Below are 13254 nucleotides of genomic sequence, written 5' to 3' on the forward strand. Positions count from 1 at the left end.
AATTCCTTTTATTTGTTTATCTTGTCTGATTGCTGTGTCTAGGGCTTCCAGCACTATGTTGAATAAAGATGGTGAGAATGGGCATCCTTGTCTTGTTCTAGATCCTGGAGAAAATGCTTTTACCTTTTCACCATTTAGTACGATGTTGGCTGTGAGTTTGTAATAAATAACTTTTATTAAGTTATGTTCTATCTATACCTACTTTGTTGACAGTTTTTATCATAAATGAATGCTGAATTTTGTTGAAAATTTTTCTGCTTTCTGTTTTTCAACTTTTCTGTTGTAAAAGAAAAGCTTGTTCTGCTTCCATTGAAATCATATGATTTTTATTCTTCAGCTTGCTAATTGATGTATCATATTGATTGCTTTGTGGATTTTGAACATCCTGCATCCCTGGGATAAATCCCCCTTGATTACGGTGGATTATCCTTTTAATGTATTGTTGAATTCAGTTTGCTAATATTTTTGTTGAGGATATTTGCACCTATATTTATCACTGATATTGGCTGGTAATTTTCTTATTTTGTGTTCTATTTGTCTGGTTTTGGTATTAAAGTGGTGCTGACCTCACAGAATGAGTTCAGAAGCATTCTTTTCTCTTCAATTTTTTGGAATAGCTTGAGAAGGATAGATGTTAACTCTTCGTTAAACGTTTGGTAGAATTCACCTGTGAAGCTGCATGTCCTGGATTTGTTCATTGGGAGATTTTTATTACCAATTTGATTTCATTACTGTTAATTGGTCTGCTCACATTTTGTACATCTTCCTGATTCAGTCTTATAAGATTATATATTTCTAGGAATATATCCATTTCTTCTGGGTTGTCCAATTTATTGATGTATAATTGTTTGTAGTAACCCCTTATGATCATTTGTATTTCTGTGTGTCCTTTGTAACTTCTCTTTCATTTCTGATTTTATTTAGGTGGATCCTCTCTCTTTTTTTCTTGACAAGTATGGTTAAAGGTTTACCAATTTTGTTTATCTTTTCAAAGAACCAGCTCTTAGTTTCATTGATATTTTCTATTGTTTTTTCAGCCTCTATTTCATTTATTTCTTAACTTATCCTTATTGTTTCCTTCCTTGTACTAACTTTGGGCTTTGTTTGTCTTCTTTTTCTAGCTCCTTTAGGTATAAGTTTAGATTGTTTATTAGAGATTGTTTTTGTTTCCTGAGGTAGGCCTATATCACTAAAAGACTTCCCTCTTAAAACTGCTTTAGCCATGTCCCATAGATTTTGGATATTTGTTTCAATTTTTACTTGTCTCCAGGTAATTTTTGATTTCCTCTTTGATTTTTTTTCGGTGACCCATTGGTTGTTTAATAGCATATTGTTTAGCCTCCACATATCTGTATCTTTCTCTTATTCTTCCTGTAACTAATATCCAGTGTCACACCATTGTGGTCAGAAAATATGCTTGATTTGATTTCAGTCTTCTTAAAATTACTGAGACTTGTTTTGTGGCCTAGCATGTGATCTATCCTGGAGAATGTTCTGTGTGCACCAGAAAAGAATGTGTATTCTGCTGTATTAGAATGAAGTGACATATATATATATATATATATATTTTTTTTTTTTTTCCCCCCAACCTGATCTAACTTTTCATTTAAGGCCAAAGTTCCCTTATTAATTTTTGTCTTTATGATCTCACTATTGATGTAAGTGGGGTGTTAATGTCCCCATCTATTATTGTATTACTGTCAATTTCTCCCTTTGTTTGTTAATATTTGCTTTATGTATTTAGGTTCTCCTATGTTGGGTACATATCTATTTTAAATTGTTATATCTTCTTCTTGTACTGATCCCCTTATCATTATGGACTGTCCTTCTTTGTCTCTTGTTAAAGTCTTTGTACTAAACTCTGTTCTTCTGATATAAGTATTACTACCCCAGCTTTCTTTTAATTTCCATTTGCAAGGAATATCTTTTTCCATCCCCTCATTTTCAATCTGTGTGTGTTTTCAGATCTGAAGTGAGTCTCTTATAGGCAATATATAGATTGGACTTGTTTTTTTAATCCATTTAGCTACTCTCTGTCTTTTATTTGGAGCACTTAGTCCATTTACATTTAAAGTAATTTTGATAGTTGTGTAGTTATTGCCATTTTGTTAATTGTTTTCTGGTTGTTTCTGTAATTATTTTTTGTTCCTTTTTTCTTCTTGTGCTCTCTCATTTTATGACTATCTTTAATGTTATATTTGGATACCTTTTCCTCTTTGTGTGTGTGTATCTATTATAGGTTTTCGTTTGTGGTTATCAGCATGTTCATATATAATAACTTGATTTATAAATGACTATTGTAAGTTTATGATGTTTTATGTTCAAATTCATGCTTATGATCCTCAGTTTATTTCTATTTTTAAATAGGTCAGTTACCTATCCTGAACTTAGAGAGGTGGTCCTATGTAAGAAATGTCCTGTGGGGTCTGGAAGCATGATTGCCTCCTGTGTACCAGACCTATATGACCTAGGGGTGTTCCCTATCTGGGTTTCATGTGCCTTTCTGTTGCAGCAGGGCCATCTACTGTAGGCACACTGGTAGGCAGGGCTCAACCCTGGCTCAGCTGGCTGTGAGATCCTGCCTTGTGCAGTGTCTGTGGGCCTGCTGTTGGGTGGGGTAGACTCCTTGTGGGCCAGCTGTTCAGCCTGATAGCATGTGGCAGCTGCAAGCCTGCTGCTGGGTGGGGCTAGCTCTTCACATGGCTCCTGTGGCCCCACTGGTTGTTGGGGCAAGTCCCTCATGCTATTAGTCTAGAGGGAGGATTCCAAAATGGCGCTTGCCAAAGTAGGTGTTATTGTGGTGGAATGAGCTCCCCCAAATGGCTAGAGTCAGTATCTCCATCAGCAGAGGAATTCCCAGGTGCCTCTGGCTCCTCAGGAGGCTCTCCAAGATCAGTACATGGGTCTGACCGAATCTCCTTTCAAACCACATCTTCTATGCTGGGACTCAGAACATATGAGATTTTGTGTGCCCTCTTTAAGAACAGAATCCATATCTTAAGTAATAATAGGAATACTTTCAATGCCTTCTGTATACTAGAAACTATACATGTATTGTCTTATTCAACCCACATAGAAATTCCATGAGGTAGGTGCTCTCAATATTACTATTTAGTAGAGGAAGTCTTGAATTGGAGAGATATTAAGCAACAAAACAAAAGCACTCAGGTGGTAAACTACAGAGCTAGGAGTACCTGCCTTCTCCAGGAGTCTTATAGAAAAACTCTCTGACTCAGCCAAATCTACTAGCATTGAGAAGCTAGTGGTTCAAGAGATACATATGTGATGCACTCCATCGTAGATTCTGTTAAAATTATTAAATGTTTGGAAATGTGTCTTTACTGTTGACTACATGTTTTACTAACTCTCCTAGTCCTTTTCTCACCCTGATTTCTCAGACAGCATTGTCATAAATGTACAGCAGTGGCTATCCTAGGTAAAATGACTAGCTATTTTTTGAGGTTCTTTAAAATAAGGTGAGCATCTTGGTTTTCCTGAAATAACAGCATGTGATAGAAGATTCATTCATCAAACTAATCACAAATCCCTACAAATAGGGATGCATATGGTTTTGCAGCCTTTGTCACACAGAGGTCATAGATAAGACTTTGTTGAATATATAGTTTGCAGCTGAATTTGGTTTGCATTATTTTACTGGCTTTCATTTTATTATGGATAATAGGGTAATGTCCATAGACCCAAAAGTGCAAAATAATTTTTCCCCCTATTTGTGCTTTTTCTTTCTTTTAATAAGAAAATCATGGCTTCCCTGGTGGTGCAGTGGTTGAGAGTCCACCTGCTGATGCAGGGGACACAGGTTTGTGCCCCGGTCTGGAAGATCCCACATGGCGCAGGACGGCTAGGCCTGTGAGCCATGGCCACTAAGCCTACGCGTCTGGAGCCTGTGCTCCGCAACGGGAGAGGCCACAACCGTGACTGGCCCGTGTACCACAAAAAAAAAAAAAAAGAAAAAGAAAAAAAGAAAAGAAAGAAAATCATAAGAGGAACACAGTAAGAAAGTGTCTCCAGTTCAAACTAAGAATCACATATTGCAGCCAACAAAGGATAATGAAGAAACAGCTCTGTATTTTTATATTGAAAATTATTTTATTTTTTGGTTCAAAAGCATTAGTTGTTTATGAGATTCTAGGATGATTCATGGACTAAATAGAGGATTGTAGTTTATCTGCTTTGTGACCTATTTGCTAATTGTAAAGAATTAACATTTAAAATTTGACTGATTCATTTTAATTTGTGAATCTCAAATGAGCAGCTTGTTCAATAAATTATAAATGACATAAATGTTGTGTGGTTAAAAAGGAACACCAAGAATGAGATAATTATGTATAAAATGGAAAATATAATGGGAATTTTGTCTGAATAAAAATAATATAAATCTCATTACTTGCTGCATTTAAGAATATGAGAATATGCACTATGATGAAAAATATAATTTGATAGTGCAGCTAAGCAGCAGTGTTTCTTCACAGGTAGTCAAATAGACAAATTAAGAAAAAGCTGATTAGGCCCCTAAAGAATTAATCAATAATTTATGAGAATGAGACAGGAGGATGAGTGCATAGTAGCACTACTGAAGGATTATTTTATTGCAACATTCTTTGTAACTGAAAGTGTAGCTATTTCCTTAAATAAGATTTACAAATTGGGAGAGCAGGATAAAGAAGTGAAAAGAGAGGAAATAAACAGATACTGCCTAGAGGATTATTAAAAATGGATAAGGCACTAAAGCAACAAACATCTATTCTGGCCATGGACTTGCCTTTGGGATTTCACTCAATTAGAATACAGTATTGTCAATCAGTCACTCCTGCAAAGACAAAAAAGAAAATGTTTCAAATGTTAAAAAAAAGAGAATGATTCTCCAACTAGGTAGTGTCAGCCTACAATAAAGACAGGAAATGCAAATGACATACAAATCAGTCTAAGGTATTTCATCTTAAAATGAAACCTCTTCTAAAATTGTCAAACTGCAAGTAAGCTTTTAATATTTTTAACAAACATAATACTTTTTTGTAATATTACAATGCAACTGATTATTTCTTCCAAGTAAGGAGACGGTGACCTAGAAAGTTAAGACAAAAGTCTTTGAAAACTTCAGAGAGGTAGTACATGGGAAACACCTATAATTATTTAAGAAGTCTTTCTCTCTCTCTCTGAAATTAATTTATGTTTTGCACTAAGAAGACCTAAAATATTAGCTTGTTACTATTTATCCCAATATAAAATATACTATGTCATCATTTTATTGGTTTCTTATACTAGGTAAGGATTCATGGGGTCAAAAATTAATTCATAGGTTCTCAATTTTATTTTTAATTCGACCTGATTACTAACACCTTTCTCATCTGAAGAAATGTAAGAGGCATTGTTTTAATTAGAAAAGAAATTTAGCTCATATAAAGTTGGCAGATATACAGTTTTACTGATTATTTTTTTCTCTTCCTTAAGGAAACGTGTTACATGGTTAAGCATGAAGATCAAGAAATAACAATCATTATGAGACTTTTACATAAGTTGAATAAAGTGGTCAATTCAATAGAAAAGCGAGATCACCCCACTCAATAAGTGCAGTTTTTTCCTACCTTGGGAAAAACAGCAATAAATATGTCACCTCACACTGTTAATGACTGTACATATTGTTATAAATAAATTTGCAAGATCTGAAATAATCAACCAAACTAAAAAGACAGCTTGACAAATTTAAGCACCTGCACTGAAGAAAAAGTGTCATTTAAGCAAATCTTTCACAAGGTGGCTCAGTTTTAATGACAGCATTTGAGCTTTGGTTGAATGCCCAGATTCTGTAATTTTTTTTGCCTTGCTAGTATAGTGAGTGCTGAAATCCTAAAGTAGCAATGGAAGCAAGTGACAGCACACAAATTAGTAAGAAGTCTGGAACAGCTGACTCTTTTTACCTTTCACTACACCTAACTTCATGGGTTTTGGATTCATAATAATATATTTTTATTAAATATTCTCCTTGTGGAAATGACTGTCCTACTAAAAGTTAAAGAAATTAACAAAAGGAAGATATGATTTTGCCCTCCAAAAACTGTCAGGATTTTAGAAGCATAGCTATATCTAAGTAGGAAAAGTGAAATTGAAAGTTAAGAAATTTATCTACTTAAGGAGAAAATGTCCTCCTCCATTAAAGGAAAAAGAAAACATTTCGACAAGAATGAATATCTATATTGTCCAGATACCTGCTCTACCTCACCACACCTGGTAAATACAGTGTTGTTTTAGCCTTATTATACTTAATATATACATCCTATTAAAATTAAAATGTAAATAGTGCTCCTGGTTTTTTTAGTCACACCTTCTAATTATACTTACCAGTTATTGTTCAGTAGTAGAAAAGTTTCTGGAGGTGCTTTTGAAGATTATTTTGATACTAGCTGGCTATCAAGCTGAGCAAAATTCTGAATAATGGGTTTTAGAAAGTAAAGCTTCTTTCTGTTCTCTCTTATATGCAATGGGAAGATGGTATGAAGGATCAGTGGAAGACTGTGCTGTGGAGTGGAACACAGCTCTGGTAAAATCAAAATAGCTGCCATTTACTGCCATACTGCCATTTACTGGGGATCTGCTATTATGCAGGAACAATGCTATCTTTAAATAAACTTAGATGTTAAAACTTAACACTTTTCCCTCAGTGTCCCTGTTGAATTATGAGTCTACTATCAACACAAGAGCAACAAAAAAGTTTTTTTTTTTTCCTTATATCCAGCTAGTACATTAACACTTACAAAGAGCCTAATTTATGATCTATTCACTTGGTAGATGGTAGAAACTAATATAATTTTTGAATTTGTTTTTCTTCCCCACTACACTGTACACAGGAAGTGTCATATTGTATTCATTGATGTATCTCTGGTGACTAGCATGGAACATGGTAAATGTTCAATAAACATTCTTGAATGAATGAACAAATGAATGAAATTTTTTTTGTTTGTTTAGATGACAAAGCAAAATAAAGGAAGAGAAGGAGGGAGGGAGGGAGAGAGGAAGGGAGGGAGGGAGGAAGGAAGGGACAGAGGGAGGAAGGAAGGAAGATTTACTCCAAAAATACTAGTATCATACATTGTTTTTGCCAATAACGCTTACTCAAATGGTCAAGTATAATAATACAATGCTTATGACTATACAAATATTTCTCCTTGGGAAAAAAGTTAGCTTTTCTTCCATGGAGGAGTTCAGAGATATAACAGTGTGATTAGTATTTAGCAAATAGAATTATGCTCTAGGAGAGTCATTGAAGCCATCAGTGGGTTTAAACATTTTAAGCAAGAGTCTGGCTTAACTGTGTCTAACTGGTCTAGCTAGGGGTGCTTTGATCAATCAAAAAATTAGAAGTTCACCACTCATGGGTTAGCTAGGTTCAAGGGGACGGCTTTAATTAAAGGGGACTTCTAATGCAGACTAAAAGAAGTATCTCCACTGTCTCAAGCTTCCTGAGTCAATGCACCATCCACATGAACAACCCTTGTCTGCCAATGAAAGAATAATTTTGGCTTTTTGTCTTTGGCACAGTCCTCTACTAGAGGGAAGGGATGTGAAATTAATTTTGTAGATTAAATATCACTTTGAGTGAATTTGTTTGCAAGTGTACCCTCAAAGGATTTCAAAGAAGGGGCTTGTTATAAGTGGAAATAATAAGTAAGTAAAATGAACAATCTAATTTCCACCTTCTGGCTAAGAATTTATATATCTGCTCCTGACCAGCCACTAGAAATGAAATAAGTAGCTCATTAATGAAGTTATGTGGTAACATGGATAAGTCATAGATTAAGTTCAATTTTAACCGTATTGAAGCTTAGTATTTAAAGTAATATACATTAAATGTGTAAAAGACTCTGAACTATTCAGAAATTAACCAACATGCATGGCATGAGTTATTCAAAGTAGGATATATATACATAGGTCCTAAATGTATAGACATTATAGCAACAAATATAGGATCCTTGTTAAAAATTATCTTAGGAATTATTATTAATTTGTATGATCCCTCAAATTTTCAGTATCCAAAATTGTCATAATTGTCCTATAATCATTTGGTAAAAGTACATTCAATGGTATACCTTTTATTTGTGTCATTAAATTAATACTTCTATTTCAACAATGCTCTTAGTATTTTTGTTTTAAAACACAGTACAGTTACTAAGAAAAATGATTTGAGTAGACTTGATTTTTATAAGACATATTAATATACATGTTTTCTTTTTTTTTTTTTTTTTCAGTACGTGGGCCTCTCTCTGTTGTGGCCTCTCCGGTTGTGGAGCACAGGCTCCGGATGCGCAGGCTCAGCGGCCATGGCTCACGGGCCCAGCTGCTCCGCGGCACGTGGGATCTTCCCGGATCGGGGCACGAACCCGTGTCCCCTGCATCGACAGGTCGACTCTCAACCACTGCGCCACCAGGGGAGCCCCAGAAGCCCCTACACGCTTTCTTTTTACATGTAGTTATACATTCAAAAATTCAAAGAATAACAACCAGACAAAGGCTTACAAATGCAAGTTTTTACTTTAAAGGAAAATTAATTGGAGCTTGTTCTCAGCCAAATTAAACAAAAAATAATATTAGGGCTTCCCTGGTGGCACAGTGGTTGAGAGTCCGCCTGCCAATGCAGGGGACACGGGTTCGTGACCCCGTCCAGGGGGATCCCACATGCCGCAGAGCAGCTGGGCCCGTGAGCCCTGGCCGCTGAGCCTGCGCATCCAGAGCACAGAGGCCACAACAGTGAGAAGCCTGCGTACCATAATAAAAAAGAAAAAAAAAATTACTGTGGTGTAAAGTGATTCAAATACTCAAAGCCATAACATTGAGTCTACTGCCCTTGTCCCACCCAGGGGAACACATGTTCATTTTGAGAGAGGTGGTGCAGGGAGCAGATAAAAATTACAGAGTGTCAGGTGAACTGGAGCAAGAAAAATACTAGTCTTTAAGAATTTTTTTTTTAATATTTAAAATGCAATGTATCTGGAATCGGTTTTGAGAATGTGTATATCCAAACATTTATTATAGATCTAGTAATGCATATAGTCATCCACTAGCAATGTTTTCTCCTAACCTGATTTGTTGGATCACACAACCACAAAACTATAAACTATTAACAAACAAAATCTGTCCATAATATTGGCTAAGTAAGTCATGTTTTGTGACTTATTTCCACCTTTCTACAAATGATAACCTATCAATAAAAATTTCAGAGCAATCCTGATGTCCTGTTGCTTAAACCAAGTGAAACACTCTTGCAGCTTCTTGGTCACAGGTTGTCTCATTCCTATAGTTTTTTTAATAATAAACTTCTTGACAATAAGCCTTGTTTTGAAAAAAAAAAACATTGATCTTCCTTCAGTGAATAACATGAAAATCCCAGCACTATTCCATTATTTTTAATTTAACCCTTTAATGACAAATGTGTCTCATTTATTTTACTTATACATGGGAGCTACATCAAAATTACTTCAGGAAAAATAAACTAAAGCATGTCTTTTCCTACTGCGGTAATGTAAGCCTTCCATTCTGTTTCTTCTTATGAAACAGACAACTCCTAGTTTCACTCCAAGGCTAGTGGTAAAGAGAATGGAGGTAGGAGCCCCACTTCCCTGCCAGGGAATGTGTCACATGCTCCTTTTGAGGCCTGGTGAACTCACTCTCAATAGCATATCTCCCCATAGAGGCCACAGCCAGATTCTTGGATGTTTTTTCATATTCCAAGTCTGTCAAAAATATTAAAACACTGTGTGTTTCTCTCTAAAATGTTATTAAATCTGACTTCAATTTTTTGTGTACTAAATAGTCATACAATATTCATATATTGCTTATCTTTTTGGGAAAGTATAAAATTTGAGAAGAGAAATAAGAGGAGGAGGTAAAGGGCTTTTATCCTAGTTCTCCTTGTTGGTTACTTTTTCAAAACTTCAAAAGGCTGTGAGTTGGTGACAGAAGAGCAGGAAAGAAACTGTGTGACTGCAGTGGCAGAGAAGAGGAGAAGAAACCACAGTCAGAAGCAGTATGCAACACTAGCAGAAAAAGTTAAAGCAATAAAATGTAACCTAGGAAAAGGCATGGGAATCAGAATGTAGATGGGAAAAAAGACGTTTGTGACAACAAATTAAATATTAAATCAGATATATAGAAAGTACCAAAAATGCACATGGGAGAATCAAGATTCAATATTTAAGTATTGTCCAAATAGAGCCTACAACCTCCTTACTATGATGCCACTTAGGCAGCTGAGTCAGTTTTGCATGTAAAAGGGCTAAGTTTATCCAAACTTGGTCAGGAGCAAGCAGAGATAAGAAGGAATTTGAGCAGGAGGTAGCATGTCCAGTGAAGTTTGAGAACAAAATTAGAAATGAGATGTTTAGATCTTGACTGTAAAAATGGTCAGTAGTCAAATGACAGAAAAGTCAAGCAGAGACACGAATAGGCCAGAATCACAGACCACAAGTAAGATAATTTGTAACTGTGTCTCTGCAAAATTGTGTTGACCAAGTTCTACTACCACAGAAAGATGAACTTATGTTTCATGCATTATGATTTTCCTAGAACTAACATAATGCTAAGAACTTCGCAAGTGTTCAGTACATGCTCCTTAGACTGAGATTCCAAATTAAGAAAATGGAGTCAAGACTGATAAAGAAGTAGGAATACATGTAATGATTAGGAAACATACGATTACAAGATCGGTTTCTTTGAAACACGATAGGGGCATAATCTAAATCTCACTGTACATCCTTAATATGGGCTATAAAATTTGACGTCAGCTTTCTCCAATTGTTTTCCAATTCTTTCCTAGCATTAATATGACCTTTCTAGCTTTTAACTGAGCACAGAATTACCCAGCATATGTTAGAAGAAAATTGTCCATGGGACTTTCAGGTTTCTACACATCTTTTGTTCCAGACTATCATTTCAAAGGCGTTGAGGTAGCAAATAGCCTTGGAAGACAAACCTGTCCCAATGGACAGATGTGTTTCCTAATCAGATAATAGAAAACAATGTCTTCCTCTAGGGCAAAGTCTGGTCAGGTTTTCTGGAAGTCCCTTATAAGGTTGAGGTTTCCTGAGCACACTGTGTGCATGGCATCCATATCTGTGAGCCCCAAGTGGGTTCTGGGGAGCAAGGGAAACTGATGCCCACATATAGCTCATGTTGCCTGCTCTGCTGTAATAAAGTCCTTTGCCTTTTCCCCAGAAAATCATGTGTTCTTCCATCATCTATGAAAGTTTGGCAGCCCAAGTGATTGGCTTGCAAGTAGGGTCAAGTCTCAGATACTTTACAGTTTTTGGTGGAATCAAGAATACATTCCCCAGCTTCACCTTCAGTTAAGTAATAGCCACAGGACTAACTTCTGACTAACGGGGTTTGAGCAGAAGTGTTTTATGACTGTCAGGACATGTTTTTATAATTAGAGACTACAGGCTTCTTATATTCTTCCTACTGGATGAAATGCAGATGGAAGTGTTGACGCTTTAGCACCCATCTTGGAATATAATTTGATTTTAGGAATAAGATCCGTGCAGTACCGAGCAATAAGATAGGTTCCATAGTCTCTGACACTGTATAGGATTTTATAAAATGCATTTGTATAATTTCCTTTTTTATTAAGCACTATAATATGCTGTCATCTTATTAAATAGTTACCACTAATTAACTCAATAAAGCCTCATAAAAACTCTGTAATACAAATATTACTGTAGTCTTCATATTAAGATGAGCTAAATCAATGGTTATAAAACTTAAGAAATTCAGCCACCTATTAAATTACACACAACCAGAAAGTGGCACACAACTAGCAAGTGGCACTCAATTAGAAAATACGAGGACTGGAGTGCGACTTAGCCTTCCCAATGCTGCCAAACACTATGTCACCCGTTAAAGTGCCACATGGGAAAAAAACATGCTTGTTCATCCCACTACCATATACCCAGCACCTAGCAATATGCCTGCGACAAACTAGGTAATCAGTAGTAGGTAATTAATAAATATTTATTAAATGAATTAACGAATTAGTCAGTTAATCACTCTGACCCTCACTTCCCTCATATATTAAACAAGAATTATGAAAAAAATTATGGAAATCTTGCAAAAATGTTATTAAGTTTAGACAAAATACATAAGTTTTATCATATATCAGGTACCCAATTAATGGTTGTTGTAATTATTACATATGCATTAAGAAAAGTGGCAGTTGACTCACTCTGTTCTGACCTCTAGTGACCAAGTTTGCTTCCAGGAATTTATTATATAAATATATTAAATAAATACAAAGACACTATATTTTATGCAAGTAGAGGTGATATTTAAATGTTAAAGCTACATATTGCTACATTAAAGAGATATTTAAAACTGACATAGGAAATAAACATAGAGTGGATTCGATTTTATTTTCCTTGTATGTTTTATTCTTCATAATGACCATTCAGGTTAGAAATTGTCTCCTCTACAACAAATGACACATTATTTAGCCCTTACACAATGGTGAAGCCTAGAGATGAATACATTCTCAAACAGCTGCAGCACATAATTAAAATGCACATGTTGTTTGACAGCCTGCATCTTCCTAACCTCTAACATTTTCATGGGTCTCTTTGTTAAATGCAAATAGAAATAATAAACTATTGCTAAATAAATACAACTGATGAACACTCTAAACCCAAATTTCCAAGTATTGAGCAATTACAGTTGGAGACACTGAGAACTCCATGAATAATCTATCAAATCCAAAATAAGGAAAGGGTCATTCCAAGATGAATGGACACAAGTCAACATGGGGTATAGGAAAGGACAAGGATGAGACAGAACTGGCATGATTAAGGAAGAACAGGATCCACATGGAAGCAGGAGAGAGACATTCCTTCTGTTCTTTCTGGATAAGGGTTCAACCAAGTACCCAGTGGGAAAGAACTGGGTTAGTATCAAGCAAAAATCACTTAGAATTATTTGTATAGCTAAGACTTCATGTTTACTGTATTGTAACTCATCCAATACACGACTGCATTACTTATCAAAAAAATATATATTTTTGTTCTTATAGAGATTTATGTAATGGCCCTTTCAAGAGGTTTATTAACAACAAGTACCTGTTGCTGATTGACACAAATGTCAATTGTCATTAAGCTTCTACTAAATAAGCTCTAGAGATTCAATGTACAACATGGTGACTATAGTTACTAATTACTGTATCATATACTAGAAATTTGCTAAGAGAGTAGATCTCAGGTA

Source organism: Lipotes vexillifer, unplaced genomic scaffold, assembly GCF_000442215.2.
Source record: "Lipotes vexillifer unplaced genomic scaffold, Lipotes_vexillifer_v1.1 scaffold226, whole genome shotgun sequence".
Classification (NCBI taxonomy): Eukaryota; Metazoa; Chordata; class Mammalia; order Artiodactyla; family Lipotidae; genus Lipotes; species Lipotes vexillifer.